This window comes from Budorcas taxicolor, chromosome 18 (assembly GCF_023091745.1).
Source record: "Budorcas taxicolor isolate Tak-1 chromosome 18, Takin1.1, whole genome shotgun sequence".
NCBI classification, from domain to species: Eukaryota; Metazoa; Chordata; class Mammalia; order Artiodactyla; family Bovidae; genus Budorcas; species Budorcas taxicolor.
Genome location: NC_068927.1, coordinates 40937956 through 40956149, shown reverse-complemented (window position 1 = coordinate 40956149; position 18194 = coordinate 40937956). Strand labels below are relative to the sequence as shown.

The following is an 18194-nucleotide window of genomic DNA, read 5'->3' as shown; positions in this document are numbered from 1 at the left end:
TTGGTAATTTTTATTAAATCTTTTTTTTGTGACAAAATGACCTATTAAAATGTTAATAGTACAGAAATGTATAGAGTAAAAAGTGAGAGTCTTGCAAGGGCCAGGCAGTGGTAATGATCTGGCCGTTTCTATCCATTCATCAAGACAGATAGATGATAGTAGATCAACAGATCTACAGATGATAAATAGATAAGTGATAGACAGTAGATAGATTAGATGATGGATACCTAGATACAGAATTGTAAATATTTTCAAAACACAGCTGAGATCATGCTCTACAACTTGTTCAGCAGCATGCTTATTTAATTCCTACATCTGGGGCTCCTTTCCTTGTTAGTTCGATAAGTTCTACTCCAGTTAGAACAAGCTGTGCAGCTAGAGTAAATGAAGGCCCACCCCATAAACATTTAAAAAGTACAGGGTATCTAAGGCAACTAAAACCTGTGCAATTTTATCTTTATGCTGTGAATTCTTAATTTTCCTGTTATGGAGTTACTGGAAAAATAAGATGTCAGGTGAGATCTAAACAAAAACCTTTGCTAAGCCAGCACAGCAGACATCTCAGAATTCCTGTGAGCCTATGAAAAGTATCCACCCAAGAGTTAAGAGAAACCTCAGTGACCTCATGGCTCAAATCCTACCGTTTACTTATTGAGAGACAGAGAGTTGTTTCATAAGCTCTGTCTTCTTCAGCTGTTTATTGGTGATTTGAGTCTCCACTGGGGTTGAATAACCTTTAATTTCTCTGATCTTTCCATCTTCTTCTTTTCCCTCTTTTATTTGTTATTCATTTATTATTTTTCTTTTACTTATGTCTTTATTTTTAAAATTGGAGGCTTATTGCTTTACAATGTTTTGTTGCCTTCTGCCATACAATGATGAGAATCAGCCATATGTATACATATATCCCTTCCAACTCTTAGTGCTTTGAAAAATTCACCTAATGCAGTCACTTTCCCACTCCACTGAAGCAAGCATTTACCACTTCATCTCACCAGTGGAGAAGCAGAAGCACCAGACAGGTGCAGGAAGCCAGGCAGGTCAAAGAAAATTTAGGTTAATTATGAAGCCCTGAGCCCCGAGCTGGACAACCCAGACTGCTTTGTTTCAAAAAGCTATGTTTAAAACATCTAAAAGGCAAAAAAGGAAAGGTTTAGGTCTGTTACTTGGCACCCTGCTGCTGCTGCTAAGTTGCTTCAGTCGTGTCCGACTCTGTGCGACCCCACAGACGGCAGCCCATCAGGCTCCCCTGTCCCTGGGATTCTCCAGGCAAGAACACTGGAGTGGGTTGCTATTTCCTTCTCCAATGCATGAAAGGAAAAGTGAAAGTGAAGTCGCTCAGTCATGTCTGACTCTTAGCGACCCCATGGACTGCAGCCTACCAGGCTCCTCCGTCCATGGGATTTTCCAGGCGAGAGTACTGGAGTGGGTTGCCATGCCTTCTCCTACTTGGCACCCTATACATAGGCAAATGGCTCAGTTTCCTAAATACAGTTAACCATTTTACAGATAGACACACGCTTCGCATGCTGGATCTACTACCCTTGGTGAGGTTGCCAAGTGAGAACATGGTACTGTTTCCAAAACACATAGATCTTGTCAAGAGAGAAGACCACCCCTTCCTAAACACATTTATTCCACCACCACCTCCATTTAAAATATATGTGTGCTGGAGAAAATCAGAAAAATTTAAAAGCATTTATAATCTACCACCACTCTTAATACGTTAGTTTTACTTTTTCCCTACAAAGTTGGGATCTTGTTCTATGCACATATTTTTTAAATTGAGAAAAAAATTATATAACATAAAATTCACCATCTCAAAGTGTAAGATTCAGTGGTTTTTAGTTCATTCACAACATTGTGCAACAATCACCACCATCTAATTCCAAGACATTTTTTTTCATTGTTCCAGAGAGAAACTCCATACCTATTAACTAGCCCCTCTCAATTTTCCTCTTCTTAGCCCCCAGCAACCAATTTACTTTCTGTCTCCATGAATTTGCCTATTCCTGATGTTTCACACAAATGGAATCATACAATATGTCATCTTTCATATCTGACTTCTTTCACTTAGCAAATGTTTTTCCAAGTTGTAGCATATTTCAGTACTTCATTCCTCGTTATGGCTGAATAGTGGTCCATTGTGTAAATATATTCATTTGTTCATCTGTTCATCAGCTGCTGGACATTTGGGTTGTTTCCACTTTTTGGCTATTAGAAATAATGCTGCTACTAACACTTAGATCCAGGTTTTCATATGAACATATGTTTTCAATTCTCTTGACTATATATCTTGGTGTAGAGCTGCTGGACCATATTATGGATAGTTTTGCATTGCAAATTTTTAAATTATATCATGAATATTTTTTCATGTTCTGAAAAACATTCCATCATAGAGAATTATCAGAATTTATTGAATATTTTTCCTATTGTTGGACATGATGAGGAGTCTAGCTTTTACTGTTGTAAGAAATGCTGCCAAGAGTGTCATTGTATATAAATATCAGTTCATACATGTTCATACATGTCCCTTGTAGCTCAGTCGGTAAAGAATTTGCCTGCAGTGCAGAAGACCCGGGTTTGATCCCTGGGTTGGGAAGATCCCCTGGAGAAGGAAATGGCAACCCACTCCAGTATCCTTGCCTGGAAAATCTCATGGACAGAGGAGCCTGGTGGGCTGCAGTCCATGGGGTCACAAAGAGTCGGGCACGACTGAGCGACTAACACTTACTTACTTACATACTTACATGTTATTATCTCCTTAATGTAAATTTTACTATACATGGACTTACTGCATTGAAGACAGCAAACATTTTGCTTTCACTCTTCTAGTAATTAAAGTATAATATATAATCATATAATAAATTCAAATTCAGATGTTTGTGAACTAAACTCTTAAAAACTTCTTTCCCCATAATCCCATTTCATAGAGACAGCCAGTTTAGCCATTTCTTGGTTATCTTTCCAAGTGTCTTCTATGTCTACACAGTGCTTGTACAGCTGGTTTTGGAGTTGTTCAAAATTATATATACTATATGTTCATTCTGCAGCTTCACTGTCTCTTATCGTAACCACTATTCTTAAGTGGCAATTGAGTACTTGGAATGTGCTTTATCTGAATTGAGATGTGTCATTGGTGCAAAATACACAACAGGTTTCAAAGACTTATATAAATAATGTAAAATGTCTCACCAATAATTTTACATTGACTACATGCTTAAATAATACTTGAATCTATTGGGTGAAATAAAGTATATTACTGAAATTAGTTTCATCTGTTTCTATTTTTTTGACATTTAAAAATATTCCCATTAGAAAATTTGAAATTACTATGTGGTTTGCATTCCATTTCTATTGAACAATGTTGTTCTATAGCTTGCTTTTTAAAAACTTCAATAATATGTTGTATCGGCTTCCTTTTCATTTTCATACATGGAGATCAACTTAATTCCTTTTAATGGCTACGTTATGTTCAGTTAGCTATTCCACTCTTTTTGGACATGGGGCAGCTTCCAACTTTTCTTGCTATTAGAAATAAATCATATTGCATACACTTATTATTTATGATTGGGAACTTTTATGAGTATCCTGCAATCTGTGGGATAATTTCCTTGAGGCAGGATCACATTTCAAACACTGACAGACCTGACAAATTGATCAAATAATGGACTATAAGAAGAAGAGAGAACACAAATATATCTTATCATGACAACTTCTTGGAGTTCAAACCAACTGTTAGAACTTGAAGGGTGATACAGGGAATCAACTGAGTGTTATGGCAGGGGTTTTCCAGGTAGAGAGAATCTCAGTGGTTAAGGCCCTTCCTCTTGATACTGGCCTTTGCAACAATTAAGTCAAGCAAGGATGAGGTTGTCTCAAAGTTAAAAGCTACTGTGACTATTCTGCCACTCCAGGTTTAACATTTCAAAGATCCCAACTACACTGGAGACTCAGGTTCAACTCGCTCTTCCACACACCCACACAGCCAATAGGCTTGTTGTCCTGTGCCCAGCTCAACATTAAACCAGGAGTCTTAGACTATTCAAATTGATAATCTCGGTGGGGCATCAGCAGTGTCAGCTCATCTGTCCCTCTGGTTTTCAGTCATTCTCATTGCTTGGCCTCTGGGGCATTCCATTTTTATCTTTGGAGCTCAGTTAGGCATTTTGTTATATTTAACCCAACATTTCCAGATATTTTTCTAACTGGAGATCTTCCAGGTCCTCCAGACCTCAATATCACCAAAAATTAAAGTCTCTCTTTGTTAATTTGAAATGTCACCTTTATCTCGTACTAAATTCTTCTATCTTCCTAACCCTTTATGGAAAATTATATTCTAGAATGAAAAATTGTACAGTTCTTGACACACATTGCCAGCTTCCTTTCAGAATGGCCATTTACCTTCCTATTAGTGATTGCTTGCAAACCCTGAGAGCTATTTTCTGAAAAAAAATCTTTGCTCAATTGATCAATAGGAAAAAAAAAGTGTATTAAAGGTTGTTGTTATTTCTGTTCCTTTTTATTTTAGTGAGGGTGGTCATTTTTCATGTAGTCAGAACTGGACATGGAACAACAGACTGGTTCCAAACCGGGAAAGGAGTATGTCAAGGCTGTATATTGTCACCCTGCTTATTTAACTTATCTGCAGTGTACATCATGCGAAAGGCCAGGCTTGATGAAGCACAAGCTGGAATCAAGACTGCCAGGAAAAATATCAATAACCTCAGATACACAGATGACACCACCCTTATGGCAGAAAGCTGAGAAGAGCTAGAAAATCTTCATGAAAGTGAAAGAGGAGGGTGAAAAGATTGGCTTAAAACTCAACATTCAGAAAAGTAAGATCATGGCCTCTGGTCCCATCACTTCATGGGAAATAGATGGGGAAACAAGGGAAACAATGACAGACTATTTTCTTGGGCTCCAAAATCACCACAGATGGTGACTGCAGCCATGAAATTAAAAGACGCTTGTTCTTTGGAAGAAAAGCTATGACCAACCTAGATAGCATATTAAAAAGCAGAGACATTACTTTGCCAACAAAGATCCATCTAGTCAAAGTTATGGGGATTTGAGAGTTGAACTATAAGGAAAGAATAGCCAAGGAATTGATGCTTTTGAACTGTGGTGTTGGAGAAGACTCTTGAGAGTCCCTTGGACTGCAAAGAGATCAAACCAGTCAATCCTAAAGGATATCAGTCCTGAATTCATTGGAAGGACTGATGCTAAAGCTGAAACTTCAGTACTTTGGCCACCTGATGCAAAGAACTGACTCACTGGAAAAGACCCTGCTGCTGGGAAAGACTGAAGGCAGGAGGAGAAGGGGACAACAGAGGATGAGATGGTTGGATGGCATCACCAACTCGATGGACATGAGTTTGAGCGAGCTCCAGGAGTTGGCGATAGACAGGGAATCCTGGAGTCCTGCAGTCCACGGGGTCACCAAGAGTGAGACACGACTGAGACGGAACTGAACTGAATAGCTCTTCACATTTTGTGAATTACCTGTTTACAATCCCTCGGCTGTCTTGCCCGGGGGCTGGATGTTTTCTTGGGTGAGACCTGGGCCAAGGACGGCACTGCAAGGCAACAAAACAGCAGCTCTGAGATCACTGGCCTAGCCTCCTCTGTCTCAATCCAGCTGGCTCAGACTCAGGGTTACAGATCAAAGAACAGCCAGCAGCATGGGGTTTTTGAGGGTAGTCCTGCAAATAGTGCAACTGATGCAGAACCAGCAGGGCTTGAGGGTGTGTGAAGAGAGCAGGTGCCGCTGGGTCAGAAAGCCATCCCCTGGGCATGCCCTCATTCAGTAGCTGACAAGCAAACGCAGATGAGAAGGGAAAACAGACAAAACAAACAAGTTTCAGTAACACCCCTCTTCTGTAGTTCACGTTTTCTCTTCATAGAAAGCGGAGCAGGGAGAATGAAAGAGAAGGCCCAGCCATGCTTATGGAGCTTAACGGCCACCAGCTAACCGTCAGCTGGCAGTCAGGGTCCAGTAAACCATAGAAACGCTCACTAAAAGGTACACCAACCAACCATTAAGGCTTTCACTTAAAAATCAAACAACTTGCACTGAGTTTGTTCTTAAATATGACACTATTGTGTTTGCCATAGAAAAGTGTTTGTGTGTGTGTGGCAAACAAACAAACAAACAAACAACATAACATTAAATTTGCCATCTTCACCATTTTTAAGAATAAAGTTCAGCAGTGTTAGGTATATTCACTTTGTGCAACAGTTCTCCAGAACTTTTTCATCTTGCAAATCTAAAACTCTATACCCATTAAACCAATTCTCCCTTTCCCCTCCCTCCAGCCCTTGGCAACCACCTTTCTACTTTCCACCTTTTCATTTTCCAATAAGTATTTTAAAAATAGTCCTACCCACCCAGAGATAAGCACTGTTAACTATTTTGCCCACAATTAATATTCCGAAATATTTTTCCTTAGGGGTACATCCATAGGCCTTATATATCAGAATTTGGTATTCCATATGATACTGTGGTCTTACTAAGACTGTAAAAAAATTTTTGAACCTGGTTTTTAGGAATCACCTATAACCCTGTGTCCTCCCATTTTTATACATCTCTTGCCACACCCTTCTTTTCTTGACCCAGGCATAAGAGTTTATGCTCATGGCTATTTATCCTATAACCAGCACTATTTGAGACACTCTATTCAAATCAACTCATAATCCTCACCTCCCTCCCAGAAGTAAGGCCTGTTTCATTTCCATTTTAAAGATGAAAACAAGTCCCGTAGTAGTGAATGGTGAGTTGCAGTTCCAATCTTAACCATCTGGTTCCAGATTCCACTACACAAGTCTGCCCCACTTTACCACAGGACCAAGTGAGTTGAGAAATACAGCCCTTTCTTTCCCAAATAGGAAAAAAAAAAAAAAAAAAACATCAAAAAAGACAGGAAAAAAAAAAAAAAAACACCATGGAGAGTCACTGGGGATAAGTTTAAGAAAATAATGAATCAATTATGTGGATTAAGCATGGAGGATTCCCCTTTTATTACTTATTACTTGTTATTTTCTAACTTTCCATCCTGAGTCATTCCCAGTGATCACTCATCTGTTGGGTACAGAGGAATTCATAAGTTTTAACTCCCCTGGTGGACTGTAAGCTTCCTGAGGAAGTGCAAGGTTGAGAGCATTCCTTACACTTCTTGACAACCTCCTTCAGGTCTGGCCTGATACCTTCTATCAGTCATACCCAATGCTTGCTCACCAGCTGGCAGTGAATAGTACATAAGCCAGAGGGAGATGAATGGCAGAAGGGGTGATCAATGAGGCGAAACTCAAGCCTTTGCCCAGTTATAGACGATGAGGTGAGGGATGTAGGAGGGGATAGGTGGCTAGGTTAAGCTCTGTTCCTTCATGGCACCATCTTACATTACAGAGAGAGCTTCACAGTTTGTTCCTACGTTCACTATCAAGTAATTAAAAACCAACCCACATGCAAACCACAGACCTGTGAGCTAGACAAAGAGAAGGCTGTCAGAACAGAGAGGTTACTCTAGTTGAACTTTTAAAATTTAAAGTAAATATTTAATTTTAGAATAGACTTAGATTTACAGAAAAGGTATAAAGATGGTACAAAGAGTTCCCACATACCTTCACCCAGGTTTCCCCTGATTCTTAATATCTTACATTACCATGGCATATTCTTAATCAGAACTAAGAAATAAATGTTGGTCCATTAATAATCACCAAACTCCACATTTTATTTATATTTCACAAGGTTTTCCCACTAAAATCCTTTTTCTGCTCCAGGAGACCACTTTATATGTAATGGTCATGTCCCCTGAGTCCAATTTAATCCGAAAAAGTTTCCTCTAATCTGGAACAGTTTCGCAGACTTCGTTTTTCATGACGTTGGCAATTTTGTATAGAATGTTCCTTAACTTGGGTTTGTCTGATGTTTTTCTCATGGTGAAAGGGGAAGGCAAGTTAAGCTTTTAACATTATGGCCATTCACTTCATGTCAGAACACTAAAGGCTAAAGAGAAAATAAAGCTTTCATCTGTTTGCTGGTTGAAGCACCTGCTAGCTACTTCTTTCATGGAGCTTAGCAAATAATACCAACTTGTTTATTTTGCACTTTGCATAATCATTTAAACCATTCTCACGTTAACTCAGTCATTTCCCCTTATTCAGAACTTGGGGTTCTTTTATTTGAGAATGTCTAGGACCTCAGTACCACTCCAATTCTTAGCATTCGCCAAGAGTGTCATTTGTACTTTCACAGGGAGTCACCAGGCAAATAAGCTTAGATTTTTGGGAAACGATTCTGTGTTCTTGCCATTCTGATGTTGAGAATAACCTAGTGTCTAAACTATGCTCCAACCCATCAGCCTGTCTCTAGACTACAATATCCCACTGTTTTTCTCATAATAAAAATATTATTTTGGATTGTCTTTAAAAATTGATATATAATTCATATTTTGCAAAATTCATCCTTTCCAAGCATACAGTTCAGTGGGTTTTAGTATATTCATAAAGTTGTACAATCATCACCACCATCCAATTCGAAGACACTGTCATCATTCCGAAAAGAGATCCTGTACCTATTAGCAGTCACCCTCTACTGCTCAATCTTGCCTTGCCTCTGGCAACATTTAATCTGCTTGCCTACTCTGAACATTTCCTATAAGTGGGAACTGTATAAGTAGTCTTTCGCGTCTGACTTCTTCCACTTAACATAATGTCCTCAAGTTTCATCCATCTGTAGCAAGTATCAGGATTTCATTCCTTGCATGGCTGAGTAATTTTCACTGGATGAATACAGCACATTTTGTTTATCCGTTCATCTGCTGATAGACATTGAAATCATTCCATAATTGATTGTGTTTTGATAGCTATTCAATATTTACCAGTTGACTCAGCTCCTGGCGTCATAACTTATCTTCCTAATTCTTAATCCCCATTCATGTCTTACCTCCAGCTACCATGAAAATGTAGCCAACAGTGGCTATCGCTGAAAACGAATATATTTAAAAAAACACAAAAATGACCACTTCTATAGAAATCAGAGAAGATTTTTCTACCATATTCATTCAGTAATTGACTCATCTCTGCTTATGGAGTACCTGCCATTGGTTAAGCACTGTTCTAAGTTCTACAGATACAGGATTCAAGAAGATGGATACAAACCCTGCTCTCAGAGTACTATTATTAAAGTCTAGTGAGAGACTTTAAGCAAATAGTTATACAGACATTTAAATAGCTATTAGAAATTTTTGAAGCTGTTCAAAGTTAGGCAGTTTTTCTTCCAGCCCTATGAGGTGCAATGTCGGTCCTGAATCTCATTCTTGCCCAAGGGTCACATATTCTTGATATTCGGTCATCTACTGGGATGCTGGATATCTGTGAACGTTTTAGAAAGCCTCAAGAATTTTTTTAAATATTTATCTATTTGGCTGCACCAGGTCTTAGTTGTGGCACATGGGGTCACTGATGTTCACTGCAGTATGTGGGACCTTTTTAGTTGCAGCACGTGGGATCTAACTCCCTGACCAGGGACCGAACCTGGTCCCCCTGCATTGAGATAGTGGAGTCTTAGCCACTGAACCACCAGGGAAGTCTCACTCCCAAGTACATTTTCATGGGTCTGCAGTTCTGAAGAACTCTCTCAGCCAAGAAGCACAGAAATGTCCCAAAGTTTAAAGGGTTGCTGCTCTCTTCCCCCAGTGAAGCCTCAAGGACACTACTTTGCTCTTCTGCCTGGAAATAAGTGCCAGAGGTGATGCAACCCAGCAAATTCTATCTGGATTCACTGCTCAGATCCATGAAAGGGAGGGGACCAACGATAGGCGCCAAACTACAGTGAATTACCCAAGTCTGGGAACATCAAGTTCCTGCGAGACTCTGACGAAACAAAGACACGATGGGGGTCTCTAGTGATTGAGAAGAGTACCACAGGGTACACATCGCCCTCCATGGGAGGACTATGAGGGAGAGAATAAAAAAGAACAATATGTTTACCAAAGGTGAAAGAGGGTGGGGAGGGTAAATTAGGAGTTTGGGATTAGCCAATACAAACTACTATACATATAATAGATAAACAACAAGGTCCTAATGCACAGCACAGGGAGTTGTATTCAATATTCTGTAATAAATGACCATAACAGAAAAGAATAGGAAAAAGATATATATGTATAACTGAATCATTTTTCTGTACACCAGAAACACTAACATTGCAAATCAACTACATTTCAATTAAAAAAAGAAGAACAAATCAGGATAATAGGATTTCAGGTTTGAACCAAAACATGGAGAGGTGGGGCATTGTGGCTACTTGTCACTTAAAGCCCTTCTACAGCAAGAGTTCTGCAACCAATTTTAATTAATAAATTCAATCCATAAGTATCAATGAGCCACGCACATGCCTAATACTGGGGAGACAGCAGTGAAGGAACAAGGCAAATGCCCTGCCCCTATGCTCTTGGAACTGACATTCCTGTGGGGCAAGAGAAGCAATGAACAAAGACGCATATATCAGGAGGCATCAATATCACAGATAAGAATGAGGCAGAGTGTGAGATGAGACTAGTAGTATTTTGAGTAAGATCATTAGAACAGCTCCTCACCGCCTACACCCTCCCTGAGACAGTGACATTTAATGGAGAAAGGAAAGGAGAGAGAATGAGTGCAGTGGATGACAGGAGAACAGGCATTCCAGGCAGAAGGAACAGCAGGGCAAAGCCTTGAGGTGGGCTGGCACCTGGTGTGTTCGGGGTGTGGCCAGGCCAGTGGGCTGAGTGAGCCAAGGAAAGGTTGGCAGCAGATGGGGTAAGAGAGAAAGTGCTTTAGTCTTGCTTCCGAGAGGACGAACTAGGGACACTGGTTTAAGACAGGAAAATTTGTTTCACCGCCCCAGACTGGTCCTGTAGCCCCAACTCACTGTCGATAGATGCCTTTAGACATGAGGAGTTAGGAGTGTCAGCTTCATCAGTGCTGACCCCACGCAAACTAAAATAAAACCTGTAAAGGACACGTGCTGTTGCTGGTGGGTCAGCAGGATCACCTCATTCTGTAGTTGCCGGGCAAAGGCCAGAGGACCAGACAGAGATGCAGGGGGAATTAGGAGGTTATCCTTCTGGTTGAGTCTGTAGAGAACTGGGGCTCTGCTAGGGAGATCCCTGCAGACGCCCCCAGGAAGTGAGTCCACCCCAAAGGAACTTTACACACAACCTGCTCCATCTCTCCCAAGGCCCTTCCAATCGAGTTGCTCCCTTGGCTGTCACCTGAGAGTCCTGCAAAGTGCTGCTTTGAGGCAACAGTGATATCAGTGCTTATGGTGGCAGGACTCTGACCCTAGGTTTTAGAAAAGGAATGGAGAAGCTGTTAATTTATTTTTAAATATCCCACTCTGGTTCTAGAGATTATTAGGCAGTCATAGACTGTCACAGCATGGAAGGACACCACCCGGGAGACTGAATTGCATGGCTCCCAAGTGCTGGGGCTGGCCTCCTCCCACCCACGCTGAAGCAGCCTCCAGCCTTCCCCCTCCCCTCTCCTTGCCCCAGGTAATGGGCCCACCTCTCATATCCAGGGTTTAGTGAGTATCCCTGGCACTTCATAGCAATAAAAGAGGAAAAATTGGAAACAGTGACAGATTTTCTTTTCTTGGGCTCTAAAATCACTGCCGACAGTGAATGCAGCCAGCCATGAAATTCAAAAAACACTTGCTTCTCGGAAGAGAAGCTATGACAAACCTAGACAGTATATTAAAAAGCAGAGACATCACTTTGCTGAAAAAGGTCCACAGAGTCAAAGCTATGGTTTTTCCAGTAGTCATGCATTGACGTGAGAGTTGAACCATAAAGGAGGCTGAGTGCCAAAGAATTGATGCTTTTCAACTGTGGTGTTGGAGAAGACTCTTGAGAGTCCCTTGGACTGCAAGGAGATACAACCAGTCAATCCTAAATGAAATCAACCCTGAATATTCATTGGAAGGACTGATGCTGAAGATGAAGCTCCAATACTTTGGCTACCTGATGCAAAGAACTGACTCACTGGAAAAGACCCTGATGCTGGGAAAGATTGAAGGCAGGAGGAGAACGTGACCATAGAGGATGAGATGGTTGGATGGCATCACTGACTCAATGGACATGAATTTGAGCAAACTCTGGGAGATGGTGGAGGACAGGGGAGCCTGGCATACTATAGTCCATGGGGTCACAAAGAGTTGGACATGACTTAGCGACTGAGCAACAATAACTGGCAGCTGAAGGGCTGGGCCTCCAAGTTGTCTCTATGTGGGAAGTCTTCTGCAGGAAAGTTAGGGAAAGGCAAAGAAAACCACAGAGTTCCCGGCTCCTTGACCCCCTCACCCCCACTCACCTCCCACTCTTACCCCCTCCTCAGGGAAAGACGGTTTGCTTTTTCCTCTTGTCACTCTTTTCAATCCACTGCATAGAGATAAACCCTGACCTTTCATTTGATTTGCCAACAGCCTTTTCCCCTTCTCTCATAAAGTAAAGAGGATCAAAAACTCTGGTCTCACAGCTAATGTCTTTAAAATCAACTTTGAGAATCCTTTTTAGAAGTCAGAGCTGAGCTTAGATTCTCCCTCTGCTCTAACACTTCCTGGTCTTCCCTGTGAGATGGGCAACTCTGAGTAAAAGGCAAATGAAGGTCACAGATGATGAAGAAAAAAGAAAAGCATCTCAATGCTCCTTCAAGATAATATTTAATGCTCCATTAACCCTACTACATTTATTATTGTGATACTAACAGAAACTTCTTGAGCATACATATGAAGAAAACTGATGTTCTTTTTTTAAGATGAGTACTCTGGATTGGAAAACAATGTTTTTTCATGAAGTTCCACATACTTAACCATACAACAATAAAGTCATCTTACTGTATTACAGGAAAAGATTTTTCTTAAGTTATTTCACACAAAACTCTGGATGTGAATGTTTATAGTATACTTGTAACTGTCTAAAATGGGAAACAGCATAAATGTCCTTAAGCTAATGAATTAGTAAGCAAATATTAGTACATCCAAATAAAGAGAAACTACAGAGCAATAAAAAGGTATGAACTGCCAATACACCCATCACCAGGAATGAATCTCAAATGCATTAGGATAAGTTAAAGAAGCCAGACTGAAAAAGTGATAGTATGATTTCATTTGTAGGATATTCTGGCAAAGGTTGAATTACAAGGAGAGAAAACAGCTCAGTGGTTTCCCAGGGGCTGAAGTGGGGGAAGGGATGGCTGCTGGTAGTAGTTTTGAAGGACACTGTCCATATGTTTTTTGTGATGCTGGCTATATGACTGCATACATTTGACTGCAGAACTGTACACACACACACACACACACACACAAAACAGTGAATTTTCTACTCCAATTTAAAAAAAGTAACCCAGAACTCACTTCGGCAGCACATATACTAAAACTGAAACAATACAAAGATTAGCATGGCCCCTGCACAAGAATGACACACAAATTTGTGAAGCATTCCATATTAAAAATAATAATAATCATCATCATAATTCATAGGTTTGTTTGAGATTTTCCAGTTGTTTCCCCTTCACTATATTAAAAAATCTTCAAAAAAAAGCTCTTGACTACTAAAATCTTTAAAAAAAAAAAAAAAAAGTGAATTTTCCTGTTTGTAAAGTACACCTTAATTTTTTTTTAAAGAAAGAATAATAACAGGTTACCTCAAAAAAAAAAAAGCTAAAACCAACCCAAACCAAAACACCTGTGCTGAGAAGGATGTCGCTGACAGTAATTTTGCAGAAACAGATGGGATGACATCACCTGAAGGGTGGTTTGTTCTTTTAGGAAGCAGAAGTGTCCTTCGTGGACAAAACACTACATCCTACCATACACGCCCCACCCCTCAACTTCTCCAAGCTTGGCCATCCTGGCTCTCTGGGTCCTTGAACAGGTGAAGCTGATCCCCACCTGAGGACCACTGCCCTAGCTAGGTGAGGACCACTGCCCTAGCTAGGTTTGGACCACAGTTTCATCATTTCCTAAAGTGAGCAAATTACTTAATCCCTGTGCTTCAGTTTCTTCACTGGTAAAAATGGGAATAATGATAGTACCAACATCATAGGGTTGCAGTGAGATCTGGTCAATTAACATGTATAAAGGACTTTAACCAATGCTGGAACCGTGTAAATATTTGCTAATTGTTAGCGGTTATTACTTCTGGTTCCTGAAACTCTTGCCTTTTCTACCTTTCAGCCTTGTAATCCAGAACTGTTTGCATGCATGAATGTGCCTACTGGGTAAAATATCTTACAAAGAAACTGCATCCAAACAAATAGGTTATTTATTGGTAAACAGAGTGGCTTCAAGTTCACTAATAACATTTTTTGTTAAAGTTTTTATTTGACGGTAAAAGTAAATATACAAAAAAGTTGTAAAGAAGATACAGATTTTTCATATACCCTTACCGAGTTCCTGCTAATGTTATTACATATAACCACAGTATAATCATCAAAATTAAGAAATTATCATTGATTCAGCCCTTAATTATACTTGCAAACTTCATTTGGATTTCACTCTTTTTCCACCAAAGTCCTATTTCTGTTCTAGGGTCCCATTCAGGATACTACATTGCATTTGGCACAAACAATGTTTTTAAACTATTATTTGACTTAATAATTGTGGTTTTGACTTCTAAAATATGTGAATATAAAAAGACACAAGAGTATATGCCATATTTAACTTGCAAAGCTTCCCAAGTTCCCTACCCTCATCCTGCCTTATTTTTTCTATATCATTGATTATATCTAACATGCTGTCATGCGTGTGTGCGTGCTAAGTCGCTTAGGTCACGTCCAACTCTTTGCGACCCTATGGACTGTAACCCACCAAGATCCTCTGTCCATGGGGATCTCCAGGCAAGAATACTAGAGTGGGTTGCTATTCCCTTTTCCAGGAGATCTTCCCGACCAAGGGATTGAACCTGCATCTCCTGCTGTTCCAGCATCACAGATGGACTCTTTACCACTGAGAGACCAAGGAAGCCTGACATGCTCTCATATAACGTCAAATTTAACATGCCATTGCATGAAACATGTATCACCATTTCATGTATGAAAGAAAAAATGCCAGCAATTACAAGCACAAAATGCCATCAGTTACAAGGTGCATCCCAAGTTCTAAGATATTAAGGCATGAAAACGTGTGTCCTAAAATCTATGAAATATATGAAATTTACATGTTCTATTTATTGTCCTTTTGCCTCATTGGAATGTTGATTTCTTTGTTCCCCAATGTATCCCTGGTTCCTAGCACAAAATGAAAAGAAAGTGAAAGTGAAAGTCACTCAGTCATATCCAACTCTTTGCAACCCCATGGACTGTCCATGGAATTCTCCAGGCCAGAATACTGGAGTGGGTAACCTTTCCCTTCTCCAGGGGATCTTCCCAACCCAAGGATCAAACCCAGGTCTCCTGCATTGCAAGCAGATTCTTTACCAGCTAAGTCATCATGGAAACCCAAGAATACTAGAGTAGGTGGCCTATCCCGTAGCTATGAGGTTCCCTCATAGCTCAGTTGGTAAAGAATCTGCCTGCGATGCAGGAGACCCGGGTTCTATTCCTGGGTTGGGAAGATCCCCTGGAGAAGGAAATGGCAACTCACTCCAGTATTCTCGCCTAGAGAATCCCATGGGCAGAAAAGCCTGGCAGGCTACAGTCCATGAGGTCACAAGAGTCAGATATGACTTGGTGACTAAACCACCACCAGCCTATCCCTCTCCAGTAGATCTTCCCAACCCAGGAATCAAACTGGGGTCTCTTGCAATGCAGGTGGATTCTTTACCAACTGAGCTATAGCACATAATAGTCACTCAGAAAATATTTGTTGAATGAACAATTTAATAACATAATGCCAGCTAAAATGGACCACTTGTGTCAGGCACCATTCAAAGCTCTTTGCTTGTATTAACTCTGTTCATTGTTTAGATGCCTGGTGGGCTATAGTTCAAAGGGTTGCAAACAGTCGGACATGACTGAAGCAACTTAGCACATGTGCATGCAGCAATAACCCAGAGAGTAATATTTTCAATACCTAAGCTAACCAGAACATAAAATTAAGCAACTGGGAAATTTCCTGGCATTCCACTGTCTAGGCCTCCACATTTCCACTGCAGGGGACTCAAGTTTGACCCCTAGTCAGGGAACTAAAATATGACGTGCCACATGGTACAGCCAAATATAATCATATAATAATAAATAAATAAATAAAATTAAGCAGCTGAAAGAAAAACAAAAAAAAGAGTATGAGTATCTTGTTTAACAATGTACTGAGAATTTAAAATAATTTTACTCATCAACAAATATCAATTGAGTACTTATACAGTATCAGCCCTTTTGCCAGGCAATCCACTCCAGTATTCTCACCTGGAGTATCCCCATGGTCAGGGGAACCTGGCAGTCTACAGTCCATAGGGTCGAAAAGACTTGGACATGACTGAGCAACTAAGCACACACACACAAGTGGTAGTTAGTTCAGTTCAGTTCAGTTGTGTCTGACTCTTTGTGACCCCATGGACTTCAGCACGCCAGGCTTCCCTGTCCACCACCAGTGAAGTTGCTCAGTCGTGTCCGACCCTTTGCGATCCCATGGACTAGCCTACCAGGCTCCTCCATCCATGGAATTTGCCAGTAAAGTAATAAACATCATGAACTTCTGTGACCAAAGTGACCCCCTTACTCTCTGGTTAATTAGGCCATTGCATTTTCTGGCCAATGATTATCAAGTGAAAAAACCTACTTTGGTTGACTTTTGTCCTATTGACATTTGTTGAATGCCCTTGATGTGACTAGTCCTGTGGTATGTAATGGGGATAGACAGGTAAGACACAGGCTGGGAAACCAATGATTGTCACCATGGAGGTCTGTAAGGAGCTTCAGGATGAGCCCAGAGGAAAGGAGAGGACTTTATGAAACCTTGAGTGGAAGCTTGAGGGAGGGGTCAGTTTGCCAAGTGAGAGCAAAGGCTAGACTCACTGCCAGGCAAACCTCCTAGCCTCCAGACCTGAGGCTGGATGGACTCCCCCTCTCTTTACAAAACAGTTTTCGCTGCCTTGGAACAAGAGATCAGCTCTGGCTGCCTGTCTCTGACACAGAGCAAATATTGAGAAACATCAGACTCAGTGACTCCAGTGTTGCACCTTATTGCATGTGCCACAGAAGACAACTCTTCTCCTGCCCTCGACCCCTCAAATGAGCATCAGGTAGTCGAGGCAGAACTAGTAAATGAGATGGGATAATTAGAGGCTGCCGAGGGACACAGGGAGTGAGGAAAGAACTAAAAAAGAGTGACTGAAGACTGATCCTGCAAAGTTTCCCACCCACAGGGACCCTGGGCTTGTGGAGTTAGTGATCAATATTGCCTGACATCAAAGGAATAATCCATAACTACAAAGCATGTGAATGTTAGCTGTTCTGGGGTCTCCCAGGAACCACTGTCTCCTTTCTTTAAAATAAATTTAAAAAAATAAAGTTACAGTTTTAGGTACACATACATATATACAGTAGTGTTTTCTCAAATTTTATATATGATCAATCTATCAAAGTAACCAGTAAAATTGCTTATAGAAGTTCCTGATTTTTACTGTTCTATTGATTTTTAACTGCCACTAAGTTCTCACTTAGATGTCAGTGTGCCCTAACATGAAAATTATTAACTGTAATGGTTATGTGTCTTGTAAATATTTGATCAACGTGTTCCTGGCCTGTTCTTTTGCTAAAGTGTGGACTCTAGGAAAGGGTATATATCCCTGTTTCTTTTCATGTTTGTGCATTTCTGAAGGCAGGGGCCATATTTGTTTAACTTTTTAAAAATACAGTTCTAGATAGTTCCATGAGCAAGGGAGTACTTAAACAACCCAGTTTAATCAAGAGGTGAATGTTCATTTCCAAGGGGAAGTAAGATATGAACACATTCAAACATTTTGATGTTTTAAAACTCATAAAAAATGTGGGTGACAAGCACCAAATAAATCGGACCAAATATACATACTCATTAATAAAAACGACAATTTGGACAAGTTTGTATATTTTGGTTTTTCATCATGGAGTGACAGTCTGAAACTGGCAGCCACAATTTGTATCTGATGTAGGCAGAACTAGAAGAACATCCCAGCACAATGGTAATATTCCAACTCCAACTGTCCTTTTCCATGCATCTTCAAGTCGTGTCT

At 40.4% G+C, this 18194-nt stretch overlaps 1 non-coding gene across 1 annotated transcript; it reads left to right on the top strand.

The window, feature by feature from the left end:
- The first annotated feature begins 13391 nt into the window (after positions 1 to 13391).
- On the top strand, positions 13392 to 13495 carry LOC128064263 (U6 spliceosomal RNA). The gene has a single exon (XR_008200979.1). It is a non-coding gene; the product is annotated as a U6 spliceosomal RNA (small nuclear RNA).
- Positions 13496 to 18194: the final 4699 nt, after the last annotated feature.